This window comes from Andrographis paniculata, unplaced genomic scaffold, assembly GCF_009805555.1.
Source record: "Andrographis paniculata isolate CXL003 unplaced genomic scaffold, ASM980555v1 Contig22END, whole genome shotgun sequence".
NCBI classification, from domain to species: Eukaryota; Viridiplantae; Streptophyta; class Magnoliopsida; order Lamiales; family Acanthaceae; genus Andrographis; species Andrographis paniculata.
Window position 1 is genome coordinate 1,577,162 of NW_026137513.1, and position 15,955 is coordinate 1,593,116.

At 37.5% G+C, this 15,955-nt stretch overlaps 1 long non-coding RNA gene across 1 annotated transcript; it reads right to left on the minus strand.

Annotated features, from left to right (window-relative positions):
• Window positions 1–12,789: 12,789 nt before the first annotated feature.
• On the minus strand, window positions 12,790–14,497 carry LOC127245603 (uncharacterized). Its single transcript, XR_007837456.1, has 7 exons — window positions 14,359–14,497; window positions 14,009–14,134; window positions 13,807–13,891; window positions 13,414–13,733; window positions 13,213–13,345; window positions 12,974–13,134; window positions 12,790–12,899 (listed from the first exon to the last, which is right to left on the minus strand). It is a non-coding gene; the product is annotated as an uncharacterized LOC127245603 (long non-coding RNA).
• Window positions 14,498–15,955: the final 1,458 nt, after the last annotated feature.

The following is a 15,955-nucleotide window of genomic DNA, read 5'->3' on the forward strand; positions in this document are numbered from 1 at the left end:
TCGGCGCATGAGACGGTTGGATGGTCACGGGAGTCTGATCAGATCCTTTCCGACATCGTTGCCTTCCTTCGCATGCGGTGAATGATCTTTGCCACTAACGACCTAGATGAGCTGTTCCGCCTTGCCCGCCTTTGCGAAAAGCTATCGAAAATCGTTATATTTTTTAAGGGCCAATTTGTCACAAAGTTGATGCATCATATTGTCGACCTCCATATCGACAACTTGGTTTTCGGGTATTCTCACCTGATATCGACCTTCTGTCCTGCGAAACTTTTTCAAAAAACTTTCTACCGGCTTATCATGCTTTTGTCGTAGGTTAATTAAGTTGATACTGTCACTTCTGGAAGCACACTGTAAAATCGCTCATGGAATGCCTTTTCTAGGTCTTCCCAAATATGAAATGAATTCGGAGGGAGAGATGCATACCATGTGAAGGCCGGTTCGGTGAAGGATAACGGAAATAGTTGGAGCTTGTACTCGTTTTCCCCGAAGTCCCCATTGCGGCGCCATGAACCGATCGATATGCTCAATATTTGAGCGCGAGTCCTCCCAAGAAAAAAGAATGAACTCCGGAGTCTGAGCATTTTGGGGGAGAGGATGGTTGACGGTGATCTGATCCGAAAATGGTTGTTGATAGTACGGTCTTGTAACCAGTTGGACGGGATCGACGTGTATTTTTGGACTGCCTCTTCAATCGTCTGCAGATAGGGATAGCATACCATACTGTACCAAATATTTCCGTCCATACCGTATACCGTACCAAAGATATCGGTATGGTAGAAATATATACCGAAACCGTACCGAAATATTGGTATATCCAAAATTTCGATACGATACCGGTATATACCGCTTATACCAATAATTAAATATTTTAAAATTAGAGTGTATGTAGTAGAATTGTCATCGGATTTGGAATTTCTCAAACCAAGAATCGACTTATAGGCACCGCCGTTTACTTCCACCGGATGAAAAGCTACATTTTTTTAATTCCAATGATTGTTTGAGGAAGCAGGCACGACCATACGGCCAGGTTGAAAATGAGACGACGAAAGAAGAAAAAGGAAGAATAGAAGCAGAAAGAAATAAAGGAAGAATGAAAAGAACGAGATGAGGGAAAGAAGAAAAAGAAGGGGAAAGAGAACACAGAAAAGAAATGGAGAGAGAGAAAAGGATAAGGAAAACATAATGAGGCTAAGAAGTAGAAGAAATAAAGAAGGAAAAGAAATAGGAAGAAATTATTGGAGAAGAGTAGGGAAACGGCGGCGTGTGTGAATTAGAGGAAGGACAAAAAAATCGAACCGAACTGCTGAACCGAACTGAACTGAATCAAATTTTTGGTTAATCGAGCAAATTTGGTTTGAATACAAATACTGCATATTTGATATTTGTTCGGTTCGGTTCAGTTTTGGTTTTGGTTTTTGATATTTTTTCAATTCGGTTAACCGAACCGAATATATTTATATTTATAGTATTATATTTTAAATTTTATATTAATAATTATATTTGGTTCGGTTTCGGTTCGGATATTTGAAATAATTGTAAATATTTTGATTTAATTAGAATTTTAATTATTTTTTTAATTTCGATTCGGTTCGAATTATTAGCAAATATTTTCGGTTAACCGATATTAACCGAAATTTTTGGTTCGGATACAGTTTACGGTTTCGGGTATTTGTTCGATTCGGTTCGTATATCAAATACGTACATATTTGCAAATATTCGAACCGTGCCTACCCCTAGTGTGAATGAACGTGGTTAGGTTTTTTTAATTGTTTTTATATTTTTTTAGTTATTTATATTATTAATTAAATTATTTAATTAAAATATTATCAGTACGGTATAATACCAAAATACGGAAATTTCTAAAAATCTATACTGATACCGTACCAAAATTTTCGGTGTAGTACTGATACCGTACCCAAAATTTTGGTATACCGGATTTTTTGATATTTTTGGTATGATACGGTACGGTAAATCGGTATTTCGATATTTTCAATAGGTTTATCCATCCCTACCTGCAGATCAATAATCGGTCGTGGCGGTGAAGTTATTGATACGTGTCCTCCGGGCTGTACAGGAGCTGGTGCTGGTTTGCCCGGATTTGGGGCCATTCTATCCAGATTTGACAGAGTTGATCCTCTCGGAGCCGGCTGGTCTTTCGAGGCCCTTTCTGACACTGACGATACTTCCAAAGGTAGCAGGGGTGGCGGATCTACATCCCTTATCGCCTTCGGAGGTGGCGTCATTGTCGGGGCTGCTTTCGGGGTAATTTCTGGGGCTGGATGTAGGGCTGGTTCCACACGGCATATCGAAACTTATACTGTATACCGCACACCGTACCTAAATTTTCGGTATGGTAATTTATCATACCATTACCGAACCAAAAAATCGGTATACCGAAAATTTAGTATGACTTACATTTTATATCGTACCGTAACGATTATTAAGTATGCCGAACTATTCGTACGTTATTGGTATATACCGATTTATACCGAAATACCAAAATTTAAACGGTATCGATTTATACTGTATTATACCGAAATATCAAAATTAAATGGTAGATATATATACCGTATTATACTGAAATTTAAACAGTATTGACATATACAGTATTATCCAAAATACCAAAATTTAAACAATATCGATATATACCGCATTATACCAGAATACAGAAATACCGAATTAGTATTTTTTTTTACTATTTTTAGATTTATTAAAAATATATCACCATATATTAAATATAAAAGAATAATAATTTTTGTATTTCGGTAAATACCGAAAATATCGAAATATAAAAAATAATTCGATATATCAATTTTTTTGGTATATACCGGAATATCGAAAAAATCGAAAATGCATACCGTTACCATACCGAAAATACTCGATATGGTATCATACCATACCGAAGTTTACGGTATACCAAAAATTCGGTATTTTCGGTATATTTTTGATACGATATATACGGTATTTCGATATTTTGGTATATTTTTCCACCCCTAGCTGGATGTTATTCCGGAGGTGGCAGGGGTGTCCTCCGAGTAATGCCCACAGCTGGAAATGCTTCCGGAGGTGGCAGGCTTGTCCTCCGAGTAAGGTTTGGAGCTGGAAGTGTTGCCGGAGGTGGAGGGGCTATCTTCCGGGCAGTATTTGGAGCTTGAAGTGCTCCGGTAGGTGGCCGGGCTGTCCTTAGGGCAATGTCTAGAGCTGAAAGTGTCACTTGATGCACTTCTTAGGTTGTCTGTGGCAGTGTTGGCCTTGGATGTGCTGCCAGAGGTAGCCCTCGAGTCATCTGTGGAGCTGGTGGTGGTCCCGGAGGAGTCAGAGCTGCCCCAAGTCATCTGTGGCACCGCCAGAGCCTGAAAGTTTCTGAATGGCATAGAAACTCCCTGATTTGGAGATCCGTAATCTTGAAGTTGTCCGGACGCCTTAGGAAAATTCATCCCGTAGTATGTTCCTTGTCTCCTATGCGGAGGCAACGCTGATGGAGTTGGTATATTTGATCCTCACGCTATTACGACGGATGAAGGAGCTGACCCCCAAGGTCCCGGAGGAGGTGGGGTCGCCCCCAGGGTACACTCAGAGGTAGTGTGGTTGCCCCCCAAGTAATTCCGGAGGTCGGAGGAACAACTGGAGGTGTCGTGGCCATGTTCGGCCATGCCCCCCAAGCATCGACAGTCGCTCCTTGACTATTGCGATCCGAAATCGAGATATAAGTACATGTTCCATAACCTGTCGCACGGTCAATCAAATATTTCACATATTCTGTAATCACAATTTAATGTAATACAGGGGTGTTGATGTATTTTTTCAACAAACAAAAGTAAAATCCGAAAATAGGAAATTATCTTTGAACTTGATTAATTAGTGTATGAGATTAGGAATCTCTAAACACTGTAGGATATATAAATAAAATAGGAAAAATAAAACTAAAGACTGGAAAATAAAGTGGTGATCCCCAAAAGCAATTCTCTTGAATTTGAAGATGATTTAAGATAAAAAATCCACATCCTTAAATATTCCTTCAAGAAAATGTTTCAGAACCGTCACCTGGTTGGTTATAGCAACCGCCCACTAATTCCTCCTTCACTGACACGTGTCTTACACCGTCTCGCCAAACGCTTCTATCAGTTCCAGAACTCAACTGGCCCGACCGACCATTCCAGAGACCAACTGGTCGCTAGACCAAACGACTCCTTGGTCGCCCCATCAAGCGACTGAACTACTGCTCACTCAATTAGGCGACTAATTAACAGACCTTCGCTTGGTCCAAACTCCGTATTGACCGACTTAATCGATGGCGGACTAACCGACTGCGAACAACCGACTGCAAACCATCCGACTTATTGATCCGACCTGCTGACTATCCGACCTGCGGACCTTCCGACCTGCGGACCGTCCGACCTGTAGACCGTCCGACTCGCAGACTATCTGACCTGCGGACCTTCCGACCTGCGGACCGTCCGACCTGTAGACCGTCCAACTCGCAGACTATCCGACCTGCGGACCTTCCGACCTGCGTACCGTCTGACTCGCAGACTATCCGACCTGCGGACCTTCCGACCTGCGAACCAACCGACCGGATCAACCGACCGAGGACCAACCGACCTGCCTATCCGACCGCAGACCTTCTGACCTGCCGATCCGACCGAGGACCAACCGACCAGACCAACCAACCGAGGACCAGCCAACCTGACCAACCGACCTGAGCGCAAATTTTTCTCATTTTTCACCCGACCCCGTGTCTAGCTTCCTTTAAGATCCTGCTATCCTTATTATTATTATTATTATTATTATTATTATTATTATTTGTGCGTAACAATATGCCTCATCCTCAAGACTCCTAAGCATCACTTCCAATGATGTTTTAGGAGTTTGTAGGCCGTCATCCGAGGCCACGTCAGCCTCAGATTCGGCCTCCATCTTTTGAGGCTACGTTGGACCCGACCTCCACTTATCGTAGACTGGCGGTGGCATGCGCGTTGTTCGACCTTGCACTACCATTTCGTCAACATCTCTTCTCTGACAGAAGCCGTGATCATTTTCTTTAAAAAAGGATTATAATCTCCCTGCCTTGGACACTAAACTGGCCAGATCTTGAACGTCGTGAGCCGTCAAAGCCTCCCGTAATGGTGCATGCATATTCCTGACCACCAAATTGGTCATTTCTTTTTCATTGATTATAGTAGGACAACGTCCTTTCATCAATCGCACCCTTTCGATAAACTGTGAGGCTGACTCTTCTGGATATTGTTTCAATTCCAACAAATCGGTAAGAGAAACAGTTGGCAAAGGATTGAAGAATCTAGCATGAAAAGCCATCTCCAAACCCTCCAACGTTTGTATTTGCCCAGGTGGCAGATTTACAAACCATGAAAATGCTGTCCTGGTGAGAGACAATCCAAACAGTTGTAATTTGTAAAAAGGATTGTTACCGATTTCCCCTAACTGTGCTATGAACCGACCCACATGCTCTATGGCGGAGGATCCGTCTTCTTCTGAGAAAGCATGAAAGTCTGGCGGTCGATAATTCCTCGGGAGAGGATAATCGTTGATGATCCTTTCCAGAAATGGCCTCTGATACACCGGTCGGTTCACCATTTGCGGATTCATTCCGAAATGTACCCGCAAGACTCGAGCGATGTCCTCCGGATCTATCTTGGGTGGAACAGAATCTTCCCTAGAGAAGGCTGGCTCGGCTGGGATGGGATTATGAATCTGATCTCCCAATCTTTCTTCTCTGGGGACGGTTGGCTTGTCTTGGATCGGATTATGAGTCTGTCCTCCCAATCTCTCATTCAGCTGTGTATTATCAACCCTCGGTCCCAAAGGAACATTATCTGGGAAAGTTGGAGGAGTCTTCTCCATATCTGTTCGGTTGAAACTTGTGACGCTTGGAAACGTACTGTCAACGTATGTTGGCCCTGCAAACGTTGATCTTGGAAAAGTCGCCTGAAAACGAGAAGGTGACACGGCTGGAGGCCTGTTTGGATACATGGTGAATCTAGAGAACGCCTGATCCAACATGTTCTGCATTAGATTTTGTTGTTCACGCAACATGTTCTGCATAACCAAAGTTTGCTGATTGTTCAATTGTTGAACATAAGACAACCAATTGGTAGGTGGTTGGGGAATCTCCCCTGGATTTGGCATGACGGGTGTTGAAACATTTTCTCCCGCTGGTGCTGATGATGATTGAGGTTGTGAGTCTGCCATATTGATCTTTCTGATGATTCGGCCAGACCTCAGTCGTATGAAATTTTCTGTTGATGTAGGATCAGCAATCTTGCCTTTCTCCCACTGTGGTCGCCAATTTGTTGATGTATTTTTTCAACAAACAAAAGTAAAATCCAAAAATAGAAAATTATCTTCGAACTTGATTAATTAGTGCCTGAGATTAGGAATCTCTAAACACTCTAGGATACATAAATAAAATAGGAAAAATAAAACTAAAGACTAGAAAATAAAGTGGTGATCCCCAAAAGAAATTCTCTTGAATTTGATGTCGATTGAAGATGATTGAAGATAAAAAATCCACATCCTTAAATATTCCTTCAAGAAAATGTTTCAGAACCATCGCCTGGTTGGTTACAGCAACCGCCCACTAATTCCTCCTTCACTGACACGTGTCTTACACCGTCTCGTCAAACGCTTCCACCAGTTCCAGAACTCAACTGGCCCGACCGACCATTCCAGAGACCAACTGGTCGCTAGACCAAACGACTCCTTGGTCACCCCATCAAGCAATTGAACTACTGTTCACTAACAGACCTTCGCTTGGTCTAAACTCCGTATTGACCGACTCAACCGATGGTGGACCAACCGACTGTGAACCAACCGACTGCAAACCATCCGAATTATTGATCCGACCTGCTGACTATCTGACCTGCGGACCTTCTGATCTGCGGACCGTCCGACCTGTAGACCGTCCGACTCACAGACTATCCGACCTGCGGACCTTCCGACTTGCGGACCGTCCGACCTGCAGACCGTCCGACTCGCAGACTATCCGACCTGCGGACCTTCCGACCTGCAGACCTTCCGACCTGCGGACCTTCCGACCTGTGTACCGTCCGACTCGCAGACTATCCGACCTGCGGACCTTCCGACCTTCCGACCTGCGAACCAACCGACCGGATCAACTGACCGAGGACCAACCAACCTGCCTATCCGACCGCAGACCTTCCGACCTACCGATCCGAACGAGGACCAACCGACCGAGGACCAACCGACCTGAGCGCAAATTTTTCTCCTTTTCCACCCGACTTCGTGTCTAACTTCCTTTAAGATCCTGCTATCCTTATTTTTTTATTATTATTATTTTTTGTGTGTAACAAGGGGAAGAGATAGTCTCCACAGGGATTGTGTGATTCACTCTTTCCCGTTCTAATGTAGTAAATAAAATAGGGGAATTTTTTTATTATTATCTAATGAAAATAAAATAACAAAACAAATAAATTAAGGGAGAACTAACTATTAAGTTTAAGAGGATGTTTGGCTTAAGAGATGATGCAGTTATGACACTTGTGTTTGATCATTTATTCAAAATTGTTAGTTCTTATTAAAGTATCAATAAATTGGTTATAGTTATCAACAAGCTCTGACAACCAATTTTTCCTTATAGTATAGGTAATTAAGGTACGACCGTTAACTACCCCTAATTAAATTAATAAATCTAGGTGCGTCATAAGAAATATTGCTTAATTGCATTCTAATTTAGAAAACCCAATTCAAAAGAATTACTACCTAAGATGAGCAATTAGATTTGATTGCCTAACCCCTTGGAAGAGACTATTGAACCCTGTTGTCACCTATTCAAGTGCGAATATAATTACGGTTATCCTACCTAAATTAACTTTAAATTATCAGACTAATTTAAATATCGATACCAAAATATTCAATCAATCTAACAATTACAAATGTTATTCTAAGAATTAGAAAAATATTGATAATCAAAATGAATTTTTATAAAAATGTTAAGAATCTCCAATACACAAGAACCAAAACATTATCATCCCTCACACCAGAAACGTATCTATTCCATAATCAAATAGCAAAGAAAAAAAAAAAGGAAAGATAAAGTCATAGTGGAAAGGGAAATCTTCTCCGCCGATTTGCTCATGCGCGATTTATGAGTCTGTCAGTCTCTTACTCCTGTGCGTATTTTCTCTCTGGCCGTCCTCTCCCCTTTTGCGTGTGACTCCCCATTCTTTTTATTTAATTTTGCCCTATTTTTTTAGCAGTTGGGCCTTTGACCCTTTAATTAAATTCTCATGTCAGGAGAGTGTTTAGTCATGGTCATGACTAACTTGACTGTTCAAAGCTGATTTTTTTTTCTCCATATTCACCAAATTTGTCTTTTCTTTCCTGCATGTCGAAAATAAATAATATGCACAGAAATTAGGTAGAATCCAATCAAAATCAATCAAATATCGCATATGATATGAACATAAAATGCATGTGATTTCTAGCTATCAATCCACCAAATAAAGGGTTCGTGTACCATTAAGAGCTTGGTGGCATACCTCCGATGCTTCCCGAAGGTCTTTGAAATGGCGATTGCCTTGTAATAGCTTGTTCAGAGGACGTCGCTGCTTCAGTCACGAACTCATCCGGGATACCTTTGTTGTTGGTCTATCACATCAATACGGTCATGTTTCCGTACCGGAACGTTACAAAATGGAATCCGATGCTGCCTCCCAGTTTCGCCCTTGACAGAGGATCGTTTCCGGAAAGTTTGGTGTTGGTCGTGGGAGTTACTCTTTTGTGAATCTCTTCTTCCCTCGCCCATGCTAGTTCATTGCGAATAGTGAGCTTTAGTAATTCTGTAACGTACCGGGAAAGCTTCGGCGCCAACCCGTGGAGTTCCGTTTGGATCTCTTCCCGGATCTGATCCAGTAAACGCTAGCCGGGATTGTCACAATTCTTTCCACACCTCCCGGAGGTGCAGATGATTCGTCATGTATAATTTCTTTGAAAATATGCGACGTAATTTCGCCGGCAATCGACATTTTGGTTCTTACCAAAGATGCTAACTTGAAATTTCTCTGTTGCGTAAAAATGAGAGACTTATCGGAGTCCCACTGGGCGTGCCAATCTCTCATGCTGAAAATGGTCGTTGATGGCCAGATGAATTGGGTCTGTTGAAATCGACGTAATTCGGGTTCCTTGACCTACTCAAGAAAATATCCGGACTAGTCTCGCAATGGAAATTAAATCTAATTTTAGTGGAAATTAATTGTAGGAAAAAAATCTGAAAATAAAGAAAAATAGTAGAACAAAGCAAAGAACGGAGTTGTTGCTGTGAATTAAATCTAAAAGCTTTTTATAAACAAGAATTTACGAAATAAACTGAAATTAACTGTTGAAACAATATGAAAATTAATGAAAAATATCTAGATTATTGTTGCATTATGTTGGTATGGATGTGATCTAAAAATTCAAAACAAGATTCTTGGAACAATAATTGGAAGAATTAAATTGAAAAAAGGATTTTCAGCAAGAAAATAGGAACAAAAAAAAATAATGAAATATGCAGATAAAAAATAATGCAAGGATACAACAAAATATATTTAAAAAAATAGAAAAAAAAAGAAAGGAATTTCTAATGGGGTGTTAGACGTCTAATTTGAGGTCTCTTCCTTTTTCCTTTTATATCACAACTTCATCCGCTAACTGTCCACTTTTCCACGTCTCCGTTATCCACAACTCCCTCAAACTTTATCCATATTACTTCCCCACTTCCCAAATTTGATTTTATCTTAATCCGTACACCACCTTGGGCTGGACTACGGATGTTCGGGCCGGATGGGCTGATCGTCTGGTTTGAGCTACCGCTCTTTATTGGGTCTGAAAATTAGGAAGTAACATTATCATTACACATACAATTATTTTTTACATAAAGTCAAAAGATAAAAATATTGAAATCTCTTACATACTTCCACTAACTAATAAAATATTATTATTTTTTAATATACTATAGAATTCTAAAAGACTCTTTCAAATGAGACGGGCGGATTATATATTTGCAAGTACTTTAGAGTAAATGCATTCACCATATTTCAAGACAATTATATATATATATATATGTATATATGCAAACATATTTCTTTTATAAAAATTAAATATAACTAAATAATTAAATTAAAATTTAAAATATTATTAAAATGTATAATTATTTATTTTAAAAAAATTACATTAAGACAGAAGAAATAGAAGAGTAAAGACCTATAATTAGGATTTTATTTTTTCAATTTGTGATAGTTTTACATATTTTACCTTCACACCACATTGGTGTGTTCGTTTAAAGGATTTATCCAAAATTGTACTATTTATCCAATATTTTTTTCCTAAAAAACATCAAATTAAACACCTATTTTTTTATTTTTTATATTATGCTAAAAATTAATTTTACATTCAAAACATCACATCAACACCTATTTATATCACATCATACAACTATTACAATTCAAAAATTTTACTATTCAAATTCCAACTTAAAATTCAATCTCTTAATCAAACACACCCTAAGTTAATGCACAATATCATTGTTATATATATATATATATATATATTTATACTAGCACCCGCAGTGCGCTACGCCGCGCGGGTGCAATATAATATAATAAGGTCGTATATGCAAAGTCGAAATGTCGGTATGGAAGAAAAGATTGTATATTCGATGTGAATATACATAATAGAAAGAAAAGACGGAGTAATGAATATAGATCTACATGTGAAAAATCTCGATCCATTTAAATATGTGCATCATTATGCTGAGCCAATTATATACAATGGGAAAAGAAAAATAATTATGTTGAAATGATAAAAGTTGATCCAAAAGAAGTCTGCGTGTCTATCAAACACAAAAAAGATTAATAATTGAAATATTAAATCAATCTAAAGTAATTTCAGGCATGTAATTAATAATGTTAAATAATGGAAGGTATAACAAAGTGTTGCAGTTGGGGCTAAAAAATCTTTACAATCCGTTGAAGGTGAACAAACGTATCGCCCATTATGCTATATATAGAAAAAGTAAACCCAAAAAAAACAAAAACGCATAAAAAAATCCACAAAGTCTATTTCTTTGTACGAGAAGATTGCCTATAAAAAATGTAGACGTCTTATACGGGAAGAGTTGCAATTTCATAATCAACAGAAACTATTGAATTAAATTATTCCCCCTCTAAAAATAATAATAATAATAACAATGCAAACCTCATGAGGATCATTTGGAGAAGATGCCTACATCTAGTCCAGATTTTAGCATCTGAAAAATGGGTTGTATGATTTATAGTAGTAGATTGGCAACCAAAAAAAAAAAAAAAACTTAAGACCAGAGAAGACACCACAACATGTATTAAATAACTTAAAAGCTATGGAAACATTAGTATAACAAAATAGGAATAAATGTACCAATTAACAATGTAGAAGAACCAGAGAATGTACTGATCATTTTCAGTTAGGATTTAAATATAATATTTCTTGAAGCAATGCAACAAAATATAGTTTTTGATAAGTACATCACCTTAATATGCAAGTAGAAGTTAGAGCAATTCAAAACACGCCAAGGTTTCACACATTTTTTTGCAACAAAAACAAAAACAAAATATGTGAGGAAAACATCCTTAAATCTAACACTATTATGATATTGCATTTCTTAGGCATTTTCTCTTAAGTTATCTTCTTGCCATTACATATTACTGGTGGGATTGTGAGCAGATATGGTGATTACTTTCGTCCTCAAGATTTGGATCTTTTGGCCGAGCTTTGAACACCTGTAGATGCGGGACTTTTTTCATTGGAAGTGTTTGAAACTTCAACATCCACGACAGCTGTAATGAGAAACCAATTATACAAAATTCGAGCAAGGTATAAGTTTATAATTTGATCAGCAACTATAAAAGGCAATTATATTTTATAGAGTGCACATCAATTGAAATGGCAAATACATGTATTCATAATTTGAATGGGTTGAAGGAAGTGCATACTTACATAAGCATTGGTCTTCTTTGGAATGTTCTTCTGAAAACGCCAGATGTTTGAGATTTGGTGTAAGACCAGAATTGTATATTGTAGACGTGGATGAAGTAGGAGACAAACTTTTTGGTTCAGTAGCCTCTGTAAAATTTCATGTTACCATGAAACAAATAGACAGTAAATTAGTTACATATTTGGCCAAAAATATTGGAAAATTTGATATTCGAGTAATGCACCTGATTTTAAAGCTTGCATTGCAACAATTATGTAGGCACCAGTTTCAAACTTTGTGGATTTTTGAGTCCTTTTTTTAATTGTGAATAGAAACTACATATTACTTACAGACATGTTCCGCATATGACACATTGCAATGATATCCTGTACGACGAAAGTTGCATAAATAGTTATTATATACAAGTGTACGAAGAATGTATTTAATGTGAAAAGATGCAAATCTAGGTACAGAATAGAGAGAATGTGTGGCTTGTTTGGAAGACATGAGTAAGTGATATGCAAAGAAATTGTGAAAGACAAAAATGTGAGAAAGGACATTAATTTCGGAAAAGTATATTTGCAGAAGGAAAATGTAGGTAGGAAAATGTATTGTAATATAATAATATGAATGAAACTTTTAATATGAACAGTAAAAAATTAAACAAAGTGGTGATGCAATGCACTTTAGAATAGAAAATACAATGTATGAATTGCCCAAATAATTTTAAAGTAAAAGTTGTAAAGGAATAAACATTGGAAAATATAGGAACCATTATATGGTAGTAGTTCCCAAAAACTCTATTACCTCATTAGATTGGTGAATCATCTCACTTGTGTCAATGTCGAGTAACTAAGATGAAAGTTCATCGTAAGCAACACATTTAACATATGTTGTTGAGTCTTGCAGTTCCATATGCAAGAGGTACCTACATAAATTACATATAGTGAAAAATGGGCTTTTGAACACTATGTAATTAGCATATGCAAAAGAGTAGGTAACCTGATTTCGCAAACTTGAATGCTTGCACAACGGAAGCATTTGAAATTGCGTTTGTCATGTGTCATGGTGGAGGTGTGGCATTTTGCGCATGCCCTATATGATAGTTTCATTGCTGAACTGATTGTAATTTGGAATGAAGCTTTGCAGTGAAATTCTCCATTCTACAAAAAAAAAAAAAAAAAGTTACAATTGTGTAGCAATGCAAATAATTGTAGTTATATTTTACATGTGATGCTGACCTTTGTAGATGCAAGCATATGAGAAATGGTTGTAGTTTGGCTAGCTTCGGCAAAACCCAAACGTAAAGACTTTTCATTAGAGTAATCATTTTTCAGAACAAAAGCATCCAAGTAGGCCATGTTTTCAAGTTTCCTACAAAACAAAATAGATTGTGGAAGTTAATATGGTGTTAGTTTGTAAGTGGATGCAATGAACTTTACCATTTCAGCAGGTTAATGCATTGAAGATATGGAGGTTGCACAAGGAAGTTAGTCGTTGTAATGGCAGATAAGGATATACCTATATATATTTTAGGAATAAAAAGATTTAGATGCTAAAACTGGCTGCATATATTAATACCGATAATGCGTAAAGGTATACATATATTTTGGGGAGGAAGGTTGGTACAAATTACCATCAAAATGTGAGGGGCGAATGTTAAGCGTTGCAATTATTGGACGGCTATCCATAAGTGCGGTGAAAAATTTGCCTTCAGCATTTACAACATCATTCCACAAAATTATTTTTGTCGGTGATTTTTCTGGAATTAAAAGAAAGAAAGAGTCATTTGTTTTGAATAAATAAAGTGAAGTTAATTGAATAAAGAGGAATACTCTTGTGAGATAATGATCATTTCCTGCAGGCAATCAGACACCTTTTTTTTGGGCGCTCCCATGTCAATGACAACTCCCACAACATCTATCAAGTGAGTAAAGCATGAAGGGAAGTGAAAATGTTGGATACAAATATGAAGTTCTGCATAGACAAAATATATATGCTGTGTGTAACCTTAGTTATTGTAAAAAGTAAAATTACCTATATAATCTTTTTCTTCCAAGTATTGGTGCAAGGCAGAGTATTGTATGAATGTTGGCTTCCCCACCATGACATTAATTGGAGAATCGGTTTGGAGAATCGGTGATGGGATTAATGCTTGATCTCCTATTTAAGACAAGTTGGACAGATGTATTGTAACCTTTCATAGTGTTTATTGTGAAGGGCTGCGAGGTTTCTGTGCAGAGATCATAGGTCTATAAAAGCTCCAGACAATCATCTATGAGGCGAAGATTAGGATGAAATGTACATGCCTGAATTTTTGTGTCTTGTATAGAATGAGGAACTTTAGTTGACTATCAAAGGTAAAGACATGTAGAAATAGTTGTTACCTGATCATCAACAAAGATAAACCGCTTGTAATGTTTTCTAGTACGTCCAGACACACGCTCTGCTGAGAACTCAAGAAGCATCATTCTTATAGTTCAGTATGTTGCATCTGGAGTGAGCTCTGCAACCTTACTGATAAAGTGATCTTCAACAGTTTGTTTTCCTCCATCCATGGCGTAAGAGAAGGTTTGAGAGTTATGCCCAAGAACGTAAAATATTTAGTTGCAAGTTTCGTGACTTATATAGGAAAGAAAAACCTTAGTAATCATGAAATCTATGTATCTAATGCCTAGGATTTGGTACCTGAATATCAGGGAAATAATTGGAGTCTGCAAAAAATCTTTTTTACTTCCACAATGTACGGTTGTGTGACAGCTTGTACATTTGAGTGGTTGATGTTGTTGGTTGTATGGGAACTTGGTCGATGACAAACCCACCATTTCTGTGGAGCTAATTTATGACAGAATGAGCGTTGAGATGTGCCAATCAGTAAAAGAACATTGTTAAGTAAATCAACACAGATTACCAACAATTTTTTGGATCGAAAAATAAAATTGGCCTACCGTATGAAATGTAAGAACACATAAGTAAAAGAATCTAGGGTTTAGATCCAAAAAGATTAGGCGATGCACAGCGAATAAGGAGAGATGTATTTGGAAAATTCAATCTTCAAATTGGAAGATGGAAAATATACAATTCCAAACATTCACTTGAGTCGGACAGTGTTATGAGAATCCGGATGTGAATTCTCTCATAAAATGAATTTAGTGAAACTTTGAATCCGTTTAATAGCGTATATTATAATACTAATAAAATCAATAATAATAGATATTTTTAAATAAAATAATATTAAAATCTAGTGTGCCCAAACTGGGCCTATGGCCAGTAGTGTAAAAATTAGGATGTTTTAATGAGCCTTTTTTAAGGAGATACGTTACATAATAATCATAAAAGGCATAAATAGTAAAAGAGGAAGTTGCTAATAAATTTCTTTGTCTTTTTTTGAGACATTAACTAAGTGAAGAAACATGTTAAAATTGAATTGTGCATTAATCTAGTGGCAAATGACAATTGATGGATGTCCATAGCCTGATGAGCATGATCTGTAAAGTCAACACCGTCAATGGCTGCATAGTTAGCACAATATAATTGAATTGAAGACATTATATTTGGGTAACAAAGCTCAACAACTACGTACCATCTACACAACTCGAAAAGAAAGTAGTAGTCAAACCATCAACACTATATTTGGTTTAAAGGTATGTCAGCATAGACAAAACAACACAAGCAATACAAGAGGCTTTATATCCTGTCTCAATGTATCAATTAGCAAAATCGAATGTTTCGATGACATGTGATTTGAATCGTGTTCATCAATCTATAATGATCTTTTAAAAGAAAAAAATATGACTCTTTAAGTCGGCTCGTGTTTCATGTACTCAAATAAACTAACAAATATCATATGCAAAGAAAAATGAAAAAAAAAAGATTAAATACACATAAGCAAATAAGAACTTTGGAAGACACACTCACATGTGAGAACTTATTTTTAAATGCACAATGTAATATAAAATGAGAGAGAGAGATAGAGCAATTAGA